At 55.6% G+C, this 14,387-nt stretch overlaps 1 pseudogene; it reads right to left on the bottom strand.

Moving 5' to 3' along the window:
* LOC125547125 (desmethyl-deoxy-podophyllotoxin synthase-like) overlaps window positions 1–11,657 on the bottom strand; it is a 38,775-nt pseudogene extending 27,118 nt beyond the window's left edge.
* Window positions 11,658–14,387: the final 2,730 nt, after the last annotated feature.

Raw genomic sequence — 14,387 nt, 5'->3', positions numbered from 1 at the left:
AGATGAACTCATAGATGGATCTTGGTGAAACCGTAGGAAAATTTTTGTTTTCTGCAACGTTCCCCAACACTTTTTGGTTAGAATCCCCTTCTTCACCCACCAGCCGGCACCTCGGGGCCGGCACGTGAGTTCGCCGCCGACCGGGCGGAGAGCGTCGTCGACGACCCTGATCTGGGGGCGGCGGCTCTGGAAGACGACGCCGAGGGAGGAGGAGGGATGGCAGGCGACTTCAGGCCCTCGGCCACCTTTGCCGGCAGGCCTGAAGACGATGCTGAGGAAGGAGTCGCCCCTCGCCATCGGCCAGGAGCCAGCCAGCCGGGCACGGGCTCTTCTGCCGCGTCGGGCGCTCCAGGCGGCGGGAAGAAGCGCCGGGCTGCACCGACTTTGTTCCGCAGCCGGCCGAAGAAGCCCAAGGGCTCGGTTGCGGCGACCCGGCGGGACGAGGCGGCCGCGAAGGCCATCCGCTTCCGTAAGGAAGTGAAGAAGCTGTCGTTGGTCTCTGTGTAAGTACTCTGTCTTCAAAGTTCGTTCTTTCTTCGTGCTCTGTCTGAGTCTCTGCTCGTCCCTCTTTCTTCAGGGCTCCCCTCTCTCTTGAGCGGGTCGCCGCCGCCTCCGTCATGGGGTCAGCGGAGACGCTCGCCACCACTCGACAGATAGACCCCGCTGCCGACCTCCGGGAGGCGATAGAGCGGAATGCGCAGGAGAAGCGCAATGAAGAAGAAGCCCTCCGCCTGGAGAAGGCGGAGGCCGATGCCAAGAAAAAACTAGCGGAGACCGAAGCCGCCGCCGCGGCGAAGCAGCGGGCTGAGGAAGCCGCACGCCGCCAGGCGGCCTTGCTTGTTACCCCGCTGAACTCTGCGCCGCCGCCGCCGGAGTTCACGGGGCAGACTAGAGGAGCCGGCGGGGAGAACCTCGTCGAGGAAAGGGAAAGCGGCGAGTCCTCTACTCCGGGCGCGAACGTTCCGCCGCCGCCTCCGCCGCCATCTGAAGGCGTGCAAGGCGAGCAGCCAGCGGACCCTCCGATGCCGTCGACCAAAGAAGAGGCTGTGGCGAGGCTACTCCTCCAGGTCGGCTCCCTAGTGCGCCGTCGTCTGGAGAAGGCGACTTCGGCCCCCCGCCCCTAGAAGCCGGCACCGCCAGCTCGGCGGCTCCAGACGCTGCGGCGACGAGCGCCGCACCTGTTGGGTGGGTGCAGGGAGGCGGCACAGGGCCGCTGAACCGGGCGCTCCTGGACGTCCAGGCGAAGCTCCGTGCTGAGGGCGACGCCCTCCAGAGCTGCACCAAGGTGTTCCTGGCATCGTGGGCGGCCGTCCGGGTATGTCTTTTCTTTGGGCCTTTGTTTTTTCTTGTTTCTCTCTGTGGGGGCGCGCCAGCGCTCACACTGGGTGTAGTCCCCGAGTTTCAGGTCGGCTGCTGGGCAGGCGCCCCGGAACTCCAATTTGATGAGCTTCTGGATACTAACTTTTTCTGAAACGCTTGTTGCAGGACTACCACAACCTCCGCGTCACCACCTTCAACCGTAATGTTGAAGAGTTGGGCAAGCGGACCGCTGACTTGACAGAGAGCCGGAGTAAGTCCTCCTCCTCTTTCTCTTCTCTGCGGGGGCGCACTAGCGCACCCACGGGCTGTAGTCCTCGAGATTCGGGCCGACTGCTGAGCAGTCGGGCCGGATCTCCCTAGCGACCTACTTTATTGACGAGTGTTGTCTTTCTTTCTTTCCTTCAGGGGCCAACGCTGCTCTTCAACAGCAGCTGAGCGAAGCCAACTCTGCCCTACTCGCCAAAGGGGAGGAGTGCAGCAAGCTCACCGCGGAGCGCGATCTGCTGACCGCTTAGTTGGCAGAGCAGAAGGGGCTGCTCGTGAAGTAGCAGAGGGAGGCAGAGGAGACGGAGGCCGCCCTCCTGGCCGAGTTCGCGAGCGAGCGCTCTTCCTAGTCTGACAAGGAGGCGATGCTGTTCTCTGGCTTCCACGAGATCGAAGACATCGTTGATGGTGAGTCTCTTTGTTTTCTTTCTTTGAGCCGCCGACCTAGGTCGTGCCGACTCCTAGTTTTTGACTCGCTTTTTTGTTTCTTCGTGTCTTTTGCAGACTTCTTCCCTGGGCAGTCTCAGGCCGCTATCCAAGCCATCGAGGCCGATCGTGCAAGTCGGAGGGCGGAGGGCGCAGAGATCGCCGCCGATGCCCCCCGAACTCTTGATGAGCACATCTTGAGTATCGAGGCTCGCCTCCGGCCGGCTCACCGGATGCTGCGCCGGCTTTAGCGCGTCGGCGCCCAGGCGATCTTCGCCCTTTGGCCGGATATGCAGGCTCCGTGCACCCCAGCCTGACGGCCAACTGGTTGGAGGTCGCGGCTGGTCGCCTCGAGGCCTGGAAGGGCTCTTCGGCCCAGGCTGGAGCGCGTCGGGCCTTGGAGTTCGTCAAGGCGTGGTACCCGGGGCTAGATCTAGACCGATTGGCCACGCTTCGGTCGGAGGCCCAGTCGGAGCTGGCGGCTGCGGAAGACGCCCTCGTCAAGCGTGCTGTGGCGATCGCCGAGTACACCGACACGAGCATCTTCGTCCCCGAGTGGTCTGAAGACGACGAGGAGGTCCCGCTGGAGTGGTTTGGGATGAACCCAGACTACGGCGAAGACTTGGCGGAGGTGATCGGCTCCAGCGTCGAGGAGGAGGACGAGGCGGAGGGTGAGGGCGAGGCGGAGGCACCAGAAGACGGAGGAGACGGCCAGCCTCAGCCTGACCGCGCCTCCAGCAACGAGCCGCGTGCGACTGATCCGACTGCTGCCGGAGGCGATCAAGCCGAGACTAGCCGGCCGACCGCCCCGACGACTGACGCTGGCGCCTCCTCCGACCCCCTGACTCCGTTTGCCGCCTCCTAAGCTGCCGCAGTGTCTCTTGTTTTATCTACTTCAGTAGTCTTTTGAGGAACTTGTTAATTCGCACAATTCCACCCGTGGGGTGTATTTTGAACCTCTGCTTGACAATTCGGCCAAGGGCCTATGTTATACATATATGTCTATCTTTTCTTGCTCATTGTTCTATTTGGCTGTTTTCCTTTGCCGCTTTCTCCTAGTTGCCTGCCTTGCCAATCGGACAGCCGCTCTACAGACTGTTGCTGGATCAAGTGCTAGGCTACTTTGGGAAAGCAAGTACTTAGCCGATTTCAAGATTGTTTGAGAAAGTTGGATAGAAAACGACAATCCGACTGTCCGAGAGTCAGTTTGCGAGAAGGGCTTGGAAGCCGTCTTGAGCTATGTTTTATGCTTTGGGTCCTTAGCCATTTTTCATGCGAATGCCCATTCTACCTTACTGCTGCCCACCGTATAGTCGCTCTACGAGCTGCGGCTTCTAGCAGGAGACGGCTTAGGCGTTTACACACTACTTGTCCGACTGCAGGAAGCATTTCATAGTGCAAGGCGGCAAGTCCCCGGGCCGACTTGTCGAGCCCGGTGCCAAGCGGCATGACAAAGGGTAACATACTTGTAGGCATAATTTTTATCATACAGACAAAAGAGGGCAGTCCCCGAGCTCGTCTCGGGGGGCCCGAAGTCTTGGTATTTTAATACAAAAGGTAGCGTGGTACATACTGCATCAACTGTAAAATCTTCGGAGAAGATTTGCGTTCCATGGCCGCTCTGTCTCCTTGCCGGAGTCGTCCCTCTTGCATGCTCGGGGCTTCTGAGCATCGATCAGGTAGTAGGAGTCGTTGCCTAGTACTTTGCTGATGATGAAAGGGCCTTCCCAAGGCGGCGACAGCTTGTGCTGGCCGGCTATTCGCTGGATCAGCCGGAGTACAAAGTCACCTTCTTGGAAAGATCTTGGCCTGACCTTCCTGTTGTGGTATCGGCGCAGGCTCTGCTGGTAGATGCTGGACCGGCTGAGTGCCAACAGCCGTCCCTCTTCCAGCAGATCGACGCCGTCTTGTCGTGCTTCTTCTGCTTCCTCCTCAGTGTACATGGTGACTCGTGGGGAGTCGAACTCTATGTCCGTTGGGATGACGGCTTCGGCACTGTAGACGAGGAAGAAGGGCGTGAAGCCGGTTGACTTGTTTGGAGTCGTGCGCAGACTCCAGAGGACGGCTGGCAGCTCATCGAGCCAGCAGCCAGCCGAGCGCTCCAGAGGCTCGATTAACCGAGGCTTGATGCCGGACAGGATGAGGCCGTTTGCTCGCTCCACTTGGCCGTTTGACTGCGGGTGGGCGACAGATGCTAGGTCCAGTCGGATGCCCTGTGTTGCGCAGAAACGGGCCAAGGCGCCTTTGGCAAAATTTGTGCCGTTGTCGGTGATGATGCTGTGTGGTATGCCGTACCAAATTGTGATATCGGTGATGAAGGTCACGGCAGTCGGACCGTTCAGTTTCTTAATTGGCTTCACTTCCACCCACTTGGTGAACTTGTCCACTGCGACAAGTAGGTGAGTTAGACCACCTCGTGCTGTTTTGAATGGTCCCACCATGTCTAGACCCCAAACTGCGAAAGGCCAAGCAATGGGGATGGTCTTGAGCGTGGAAGCCGGCTGGTGCGGCTTGGAGCTGAACTTCTAGCACCCTTTACATTTTTGGACCAACTCCTTGGCCTCTTCCAAGGCAGTCGGCCAAAAGAAACCGTGCCGAAAACCTTTGGCGACGAGTGCTCTTGAAGCCGCATGGTGGCCACATTCGCCTTGATGGATGTCTTTGAGGATCGCCTGGCCTTGCTCTGGCTCTACGCAGCGCTGGTAGACACCCAGTGACGCTGCGCCTGACCAGCTCTCTGTTGATTATGGTATAGGCTGCTGCCCGGCGTTGTACTTGCCGAGCTGAGATCTCATTAGTTGGTAGCTCTTTGTTCACCAAAAATTTGAGGATGGCTGGGCCCATGAGGGTGCTGCTATTTCGTCGACTATCAGGACTGCGACTTGGACGAGGGCGGCTGGGCTGGGAGGCGGCGGGCTGGAGTCAACAACCGCTTGTTGGGCTGATGAAGTCCCCAGGCCGACTGGCTCGGTCCTTGGGCCGAGTTCTGGAATCTTCGAGTCCGTCACCGCAGTCCCCGGGCCGGGCTCGACTGAAGCAGCTGCCGGAGCCCTGGAGTCGGATCCGCCGTCTTCGGGAGGAGCCGGCACAAAGATGGAGTCTGATTCTGGTGAAGGCTTGACAGACGGCTTGAGGAGGCGTTGAAGGGCGACGCCAGATGGAATTGCTTGGCGGGTAGAGCCGATTCGTGCCAAGGCGTCTGCTTGGTCGTTGTCGTTTCTTGGCACATGGAGGAACTCGCACCTTTCGAAATACCCGCTGAGTTGCTGCACGAGGAAACGGTAGCTCGCCATGTTTGCGTCTTTTGCGTCCCAGTCGCCAGACGACTGCTGGACCACTAAGTCTGAGTCGCCATAACACAAGATCCGGCGGATGCCAAGCTCTTTGACAAGCCGGAGCCCGTGAATGAGCGCCTCATACTCGGCCACGTTGTTGGAGGCGGCAAAATGGATTTGCAGTGCATACTTGAGCTTGTCACCTTTGGGAGAGGTGAGGACGACGCCGGCTCCCAAGCCGGTGCGCATCTTGGAGCCGTCGAAGTGCATCCGCCAATGGGTGGAGTCAGGCGCTGGATGCAAGTACTGGGCCTCGGCCCAGTCGATGAGGAAGTCGGCCAGTGCTTGTGATTTGATAGCGGTGCGGGGCTGGTAATAGATGGTGTAAGGAGCCAACTCTATGGCCCACTTGGCCACTCGACCAGAGGCATCACGGCTGCCGATGATCTCGGCAAGTGGAGCCGTGCAGACCACCATGATTGGATGTTCTTGAAAGTAAGCCTTCAATTTCTTGGCAGCAAAGTGCACGCCATAGCACATCTTCTGGTAGTGGGGGTAGTTCTGCTTAGAGGTCGACAGTACCTCGCTCAGGTAATATACTGGTCTCTGGACAGGTAGCGCCTTGCCTTCCTCCTTGCGCTCTACTACAATGACTGTGCTAACTACTCGGCTGGTGGCGGCGATGTATAGGAGCATAGGTTCCTTGGGAGTCGGAGCCGCCAGGACGGGTGGAGTAGTCAACATCTTCTTCAATTGGTGGAAAGCTTCGTCCGCCTTATGGTTCCACTCGAAAAAAGTGGTCTTCTTCATGAGTCGGTATAAGGGGAGAGCTTTCTCGCCCAGCCGGCTGATGAATCGGCTGATGGACGCCAGGCAGCCGGTGAACTTCTGCACATCGAGCAGTCGGCTAGGTACCTCCATTCTCTCGATGGCCTTGATTTTTACTGGGTTGCATTCTATGCCGCGCTCAGAGACCAGGAAACCTAGCAGCTGGCCGGCTGGTACTCCGAAGACACACTTCTCGGGGTTGAGCTTGATCTGGAACCGGCGTAGGTTCTCAAAGGTTTCCTTGAGGTCTTCCAGCAATGTTCCTCGCTTTTCCGTCTTCACCACTACGTCGTCCATGTAAACGTGGGCGTTCCTACCGAGCTGCTTGAGGAGGCACTTCTGCATGCAACGCTGAAAGGTGGCGCCAGCATTCCTTAAGCCGAATGTCATGGTGAGGTAGCAGAATGCTCCAAACGGCGTGATGAAGGCGGTCTTCAATCTATCAGCCGGGTCCAGTTTGATCTGGTGATATCCTGAGTACGCATCCAAGAAACTCAACAGCTCGCATCTGGCTGTGGAGTCTATCACCTGATCAATTCTAGGCAGAGCAAATGGGTCCTTGGGGCAAGCCTTGTTGAGGCTCGTGTAGTCAATACACATTCGCCATTGCTTGTTCTTCTTTAGCACCAGGACCGGATTTGCCAGCCACTCCGGGAAGAAAACTTCCATAATGAAGCCGGCTGCTAGGAGTCGGGCTATCTCTTCTCCGACAACTCTTCTCTTCTCTTTTGATAAGCGGCGCAGGGGCTGTCTGACCGGCTTTGCATCAGATCGGACATGTAACTTGTGCTCGGCGAATTCCGTCGGCACACCTGGCATGTCTTTGGGAGACCACGCGAAGATGTCCCGATTCTCACGGAGGAAATCGACGAGCTCGCCTTCCTATTTGCTGTTGAGGTTTGCACCTACGACATCGTACCTCTCTGGGTGCTCCGGATCCAAGGGTATCTTCTTTGTCTCTTTGGCCGGCTTGAACGAACCTTCGTCTTCCGACTCCTTCGGGTCGGGCGATATATCCGGCTGCTTGCCGGCCATCGCCACAGCTCGCTCAAGGAGTCGCTTCTCGGCCGCAATCACCAGGGACTCGGCCAGCCGACTGCTCTCGGCCGCGCAAGCGGACGACTTCGGTAGTCGCCGGCCACAGTCAGTATTCCCCTGGAACTGGGCATCTTCATCTTGAGGTAGGCGTAGTGGGGGACCGCCATGAACTTGGCCAAGGCGGGACGGCCAAGTAGCGCATGGTACGGGCTCTCGAGGTCCACCACCTCAAACCAAACAGACTCTCTTCGGAAGTGATCTTTGTCCCCAAAGAGGACGTCAATCAGGATCTTGCCGATTGGTGAACAGGAAAGCCCAGGAACAATGCCGTGGAACACAGTCCGGCTATTCTGAAGCTGTCTCTGCTTGATTCCTAACTTCTCCATGGTGTCCTTGTACAGGATGTTGATGCTGCTGCCCCCATCTATCAGAACTCACGAAAAACGCGCAGCCTGTTTGTTCGTGGCAAAGGTGGCGTCCAGGACCAAGGCGTAGGAGCCCGGACTCGGCATCACTTCTGGGTGGTCAGCCCTGCTCCAGCTGATGGGCCTCTCTGACCAGTGCATGAACTCTAGTGTCTCTGAGGCTACCGCGTTCACCTCTTGTCGCTGCAGCCGCCTACTGCATCGATCGTCAGCCACACTGGTGAACACCACATAGGCTCCGTGCTCTTCAGGGTACTCGTCTTGTACTGCGCCGACTGGCCTGACTGCCGGCTGCTGGGGCGGAGGCGGAGGCGGCTGCCCAGCAGGCGGGGGTGGCAGGAGGCTGTCTCCCTTGGCGATCCTGGTGAGCCAGTGGCACTTCCGGATGGTGTGATTTGATGGCTTCGCGCCGCTGTGGAACTTGCAAGGTCCGTCCAAGGTCTGCTCATAGGAGAAGGCCGGCAACCAGTTCGGCTTGCCGCCTTTCTGTCGCTTGGGCGGAGGCTGCTCTTCTAGCTGCTGGGCTTCGACGGTCGCGACCTGCCGGCTGCTGGAAGCCGGCTGCGGGGCCTTGCGCTTGTGGTCGCCCTGCTGTTGTCGCCGGCCGGCATCCGCTGCCGGAGTTCTTGGAGCCTAAGGGGTTACCTTGCCAGTCGTGCTGATTTGAATTTCCGTCTTCATGGAGGAGTCGGCCGTAGCGTACTTGTCCGCTATGATCAGCAACTCGTCGAGGGTTTCTGACTCGTCACAGAGGAGTTTGTGCTTGAGGAGGGTGCCTTCTCGGCACCCGGCTGTAAAGTACTCGATGGCCTACACCTTGTGCATGCCCTCGCAGGAGTTCCGGAGCTCAGCCCAACGCGTGAGGTAGTCGCGAGTCGACTCATCAGGACCTTGCACGCATAGGGAGAGCTGGCGAGGCTTGGGAGGACGCTTGTACGTGCTGGTGAAGTTGCGAACGAATGCCTCGGTGAAGTCGACCTAGCTGTTGATGCTGCGGGGTTTTAGGCTGTTCAGCCATGTCCGGGCCGTGCCCTGAAGCATGAGCGGAACGTACTTTACGGCGACACGCTTGTTGCTGTTTGCTATGCTGACAGCCGTAGAGTAGTCGACTAGCCAGTCTTCCGGCTTCACAGAGTCGGTATACTTGGGCGTGTCTCTTGGGAGCGTGAACCCTCTGGGAAAGGGCTCGTCCCGAATGCGGGGCCCGAAACAAGGCGGACCCAGCTCGTCTTCTTCTTCCAGCGCCAGGGACCGGTGAAGTCGGTCGATCCGGTGGCGGGCGTCATTCTCCCCAACTCCCTCTCGGCGGCTAAGGCGGTCTCCGAAAATCGAATGGTCAACAGGCGGCGGGGAGACTCGCCTCTCCTTGCGGGGAGGGGGAGGCGGACAGTCGTCCCGTCGTTCCACTGCTCTTGGGCGGCCGTCTCGGTCGCGCTCTATGGTAATCCGAGTCCGACTGTGGCTGACAGCCGGCTCCTTGTCCTTTCTTCCTAGGGCACCGCCAGTCGGCGTCTGAGACGTCGCTCCTTGATCTCGGTGCGGGTCGTCGTTTGGCCGCTGCGGCGCTTCCGTGCGGCAGCCGGCCTCGTTCTGTGCGGCGGCCGCGTCGAGGAGCCGCTGGACTCGCTCCATCATGAGGCGGCGCTCTTCGCCCTCGAAATTGTCCAGCTCATCCGCCGCTGCCTGGGCGGCTCAGATGTTCTCCGCTGGCGTGGCATACACGGGGCGGCTAGCCCCAAACAGGCTGGCGATGGCTACGCCGCGCTGCTGAACCGCGCCAAGGCGGCCGGGCCCTGCCGGAGCCGGCGAGCCGCCAACAGCGCGATCCATCTCCCGCTGGTAAGCTTCTGACAAGCGTCTCATGCTGGCTAGCTTCTTCGCGCCTTCAACAAGCTGAAGGCGGCGCGCTTCTAGCGTCTCTGCGTCAGCATCTTCTGGAATGGGCGCAGCTAGGTCTTGCAGCGCCGCGCCGAGTGAGTCGGGCGCCCTTCCACCAGGGAACTCGTCATGACTGATGACCAGCACCTCAGTGACGGTGCTCCCGTCGCTCTCCGCGTGGGGGAGAGGTTCGTCGTAGACCACCACGTTGGAGGGGAAAGTGTCGACCGACACGGTGTCGGAGTCGACCAGCATCGGGTCGGTGGAGCCTACGGACTCCAAGTCTACGGCAGGCTCGCCGGAAACGTGGAGTTGATCGAGGAGGCCCGCGAGGAGGTTTTCGGGGCCGCCTACGCCTGCGTCGGACGCAGGTTCGTCGGAGAGGCGGACCTCGCCGACAAGTTCGGCCAAGGAGCTGGTTGCGCAGGCGATCTCCATGCCGCGCAGCACGTCGATGCAAACTTCGCCTGGCGTGCCTGGCTGGCTGCGCTCGCCAGGGAGGAAAAGGGTTCCCGTCCAGAACAGATCTCCGGACGGCGGTGCACCATGCCCCAAGGTGGGCGCCAAATGTCGGGGGTTTGGTGCGACATATGCCAACGAATGGCTTATCATGGTGGGGGCGAGTAGAACGTCGCCGGTGCCTGGAAACGAGATGAGGCGAAGACATGCACGCCGACGAATCTTACCCAGCATCGGGGCTCTCCGGGGAGATAATACCCCTACTGCTGCTCTGCGGGGTCTCCGCATGATCACTATAGTCAAGGATTTACACGGTTGCTCCTTGAGCTATGTATGGTGGTAGGAGAGGGCAAGGCTAGCTCTCTCCCTCTATCTGGTGAGGTATAGAACTACTGGGATCCAACCCTTTGCATGGGTGCCCTGGGGGGTTTATATAGGCCTACCCCCCAGGGGTACAATGGTAATGTGACTGGGCGCGGGCCCAGCCGTCAGTGTCTCCGACCTCCGACTTCTTTGCCGACTGCTGGGGTCCGCCGACTGGTGGGCCCTGCCGACTGGTCTGGTACGGAGCCGACAGGCCACGTCCGCCTCGGGCGGGTCTTGCCGGCTGCTGATTACTGTAGCCGTGCTCCTGATGATGCAAACTTGGTCGTGGGGTCTTGGCAACAGCCCCGCCGCCTGGCGGGCGATCACTGTGGCCACTCCCCATCTCTTCTGGATTAATGGCGCGTGGGCCCCGGGGGAGGGCTCGGCCGACTCCCCCGGGCCGACTCCCGTTGGGTCCGACTGGCGGTGCTCCCGCCGTCTTCCGAGGTCTCGCTGGCTGGTGGGCCCTGCTGCCTCCAGGCCGTACAGACAAGCCGTCGTGGGCGCAGGACCAGGTACAGTGGTGCTGATGTCAGGGCCGGCTGGGCAACAGTGCCACGCCGCGGGGAGATCCTCCCAAGTACGGCGCGCTGTAGCCATGCCTGCCCTTGGTAAGGGGCGGGGAGTGGGCTTCATTTTAGCCACGCCCCTGCCCCGTCCCCCTTGATGAGGTAACGGTTTGTTGGAGTTGCCGGCCGACTCTCCAAAGCCGGCTTCTCTGGAAGTCGTCCCTAGGACTCGGCCGTGAGCGGACAGTCGAGCGCCTTGCCGTAGACTCCTCAGGAGGCGGCTCTTCACCCTGTGGTCTTGAAAGGCGTAGCCTGCCCCGATGTCTTGAAAGGTTATGAGGCTCGGGTTGGCCTACCAATAATCCATTACTCTAACAGGAACGGAGGAGGCGGCCCACCTCCTCGGCCCTTATGGACTCGACACGCTTCACTTGCTTGGCGTTGAGAAGCTCCATGATGCAGATCTTCTTCATCTAGCGCCAGCTGTCCCCATAGGGTGCGAAGCCGATCCCCTTCCCGCAGCAGCCGACGATGTCGATGGTCACGCTGCTCGGCCGGGAGGCGAACGACAGGTCGTGGGTCCTCATCACCAGCTCCGCCGCCTCGGCGCTGGAGACGACCAAGGTTGGAACCTCGCCAAGCCTGAGGAACATGAGGGGTCCATGACAGCGAGACAACTCCCTCATGGTGCGGTGTGGGAGGCCACGCAAGACGTGGTGGAGGCTGCCGATGAACGGAAGGCTCCATGGCCCGGGAGGCAGCTGCTTCTTGCGTAATTTGCTTTTGTTGCTGTAGGCTGTGAGTTTAAGAAACAAAAGGAAGAGTATCGTGGCTTGAGCAATAAAAGAAAACATGCTTAACACCTCCATGGTCAGTTAACTGGCTACTGGAGGAGATTAGCTTGTTTCTGGGCTTTGAGCTCGATGATAGATAGCATACTTATAGGATAGCAAGAACCATGAAGTTAACCCTGGAGCGTGCATGATATGATCGATGTCCTACTTAATCTTGTTGCTTCATGCGGTGGTTGTAGCATGATGCATGTGTGCACGCATGCAGCAGCTGCTGCGCGCATCTGGACGACTATGCATGATTAGTTTTCCCTAAACACACTCCAAATTGAGGAAGGAACTAATCCAAATAATGTAAATTTGGATTCTATACGTCGACCATGGATGAATAGCTTGCGCTTGTCGATACATAGCTCTCATCAAAGTATAATTTCTACTTACTTGTGATCGAGTACACATGAAAGAAAGCAGCTCAATTATGAAGCCTAATGCAATCCCGAGTATGTACATATTGCTGACATGCTAGAAAGTTTTGCCCGGCTCTGGCGAGGGAGGGGCGACGGCGGCGCACCTTCGGCTCGCTTCAGTGCTGCTAGTCGTCGTTAGATGGTGTACAAATCTGGATGTAATTCTTATTATTTTGGTGTTCGTTGTACTGCTATGATTTAAGATGAATAGATTAATGGTTTTCCCGCAAAAAGGTGAGAAAAGAGAAGGTGTTAGTACCATATCGATACCAGATCATAACAAATGATATGTTAATATGTGCCATACAAAACAATAATGACGTAATTTAAAATGCCTACCTAGGATATTATGCACTATAGAGGTGGACACTAGTATCATATGCATGATACTAGTATATGATACTCCCCACTACAAACAGCCTTATGACATACTACCACCGTTCCATAATGTAGTGTATATAGATTTTTTTTAAAAGTCAACCCTCATAAACTTTGACCAAATCTTTGAAGAAATACATTTACATCTAGAATGCCAAGCATATGTCATTAGATTCATTATAAGAAGTACTTTCATATTTTATATATTTAGTTTGTAGATATATAAATAGCTTTCTCTTTAAATTGGGTCAAATTTCACAATGTTTGATTTAAAAAAATCTATACGCACTACATTATGGAACAGACGGAGTACAGTATATTTCATATATTATTAGTCTAATTGCTGGTAAACGTAAATCTAAAAAACATATTAGGCCTTACTTAGAGGGAGTAGGCGATTAAGCTCAAACAACACAATGTGCATGCATTTTGAAATGTTATGTAAGAATTTTCCAACTTGAGAATGAATATATTTCTCCTCAGCATTTTATTCAATCAAGCCATGATATTTCCTCTTTATTAAAATTAAAAGCAACAAAGGTCCCATGCATATATAGTCTCTAGCGATTGCCATGATTAGTAGCAAAATAAGATCACAATAATTGTTTAGCTTAACCAAAAGCCTGTCATACCCAAGAACATTAGATAAGATATTGATGCTTACATTCTATGGGCTCTTTTCCACCAATAGCAGAACAAATTGATTTATCTAAAATCAGCTTGTTTCCACACTTGCTTGTATGTACAATAGACCGGTAATAGTAGTTGCTTGAAATAAAATGATAAGTAACGACATAAAATATAATTGTGAGATATCCAAGTCATCAATTTTAACTTCAAGCCAACTTACATAGTTCAAGAAGCAACATGATACGAATGTTTCAAAGGACGGCGGGATCACCTGTAATCGCATTAGTAGAATACACCCGCCTCCAAACCCCCAACCCCACCCAAGTACATGGAAGATGGAACCGACCACGGGACTAGCTATAGCAAATCGCCTCCCACCCGCGCACAAAATAGAGCGTGGTCATCAACGTTAGGGTTAAAAAATGCTTAGGGCCATCTTGCAAACTTAGCATATCTACAATGTATAGTTCTTTTGTCCGCTCGATATCATCTAAAGATCACAAGAAGGCAAGTACACAATAAAATGTTCCTTAGGGTGATCCCTTGCCACCTTCGTTCATATGTACATGAGAAGAGCATTGCTGAAGCATGAATGTATTTTTGAATCATATTCATTTTCGATTGTCCGAGCACTTTTCTCGGTTTTTTTTTTGTCTTTTTTGCCTTATTATCTAAAACAGTGGAGGTTGAATAATTTGCAACAATATGATGGTTGTGTGCGTTGACCGATGGAGAGGCCAAGGGGCTTTCCCCCCTTTTGGTAAAAAAAATGTGCTGAGTAATATTCATTAAGCAAATGTGTGACAATTGATATCATTCGATAGAATGGCGATAGTTATCTTATTTAGATGAACAACTCGTAACTTAGCTAAGACAATGACATTACGCTTCTACATTGTACACACTTCTAGGATGTACCTGGGTCAAAAAAAGTAGAGACTAATTTAAAATATTACCTACATGGCGGAACAGGAGGCCAATTATCTGTCGTTGATCATGTCTTGATATAATCTAAGCATATAGAAATGGAGTGTGTCTCCGATGGTGCCCCCACAGATCTGTATACGCAGTTCCACCTTCTCCCTTCTCCAACGGCTGCAACGGAGGTTGAAGACGGTGACTTGATGAGTTGATGCATAGAAGGACTTTTTTTTTTTTGGAAAAGGGGTGATTCCCCGGCCTCTGCATCAGAAAGATGCATACGGCCATCTTATTAACCAAATAAAGTAGTGTCAACATGGTTTTAAAGGTCTCCACAAATAATAAAAAAGCACAGACAGCTCACACAGAGCCAATAGGTTGAAGACGGTGACTCGATGAGTTGATGCATAGA

The sequence above is a fragment of the Triticum urartu genome, chromosome 3A (genome assembly GCF_056163025.1).
Source record: "Triticum urartu cultivar PI428250 chromosome 3A, HENAU_Tu73, whole genome shotgun sequence".
Taxonomy (NCBI): domain Eukaryota; kingdom Viridiplantae; phylum Streptophyta; class Magnoliopsida; order Poales; family Poaceae; genus Triticum; species Triticum urartu.
This window is presented reverse-complemented; position numbering and strand designations above follow the sequence as displayed.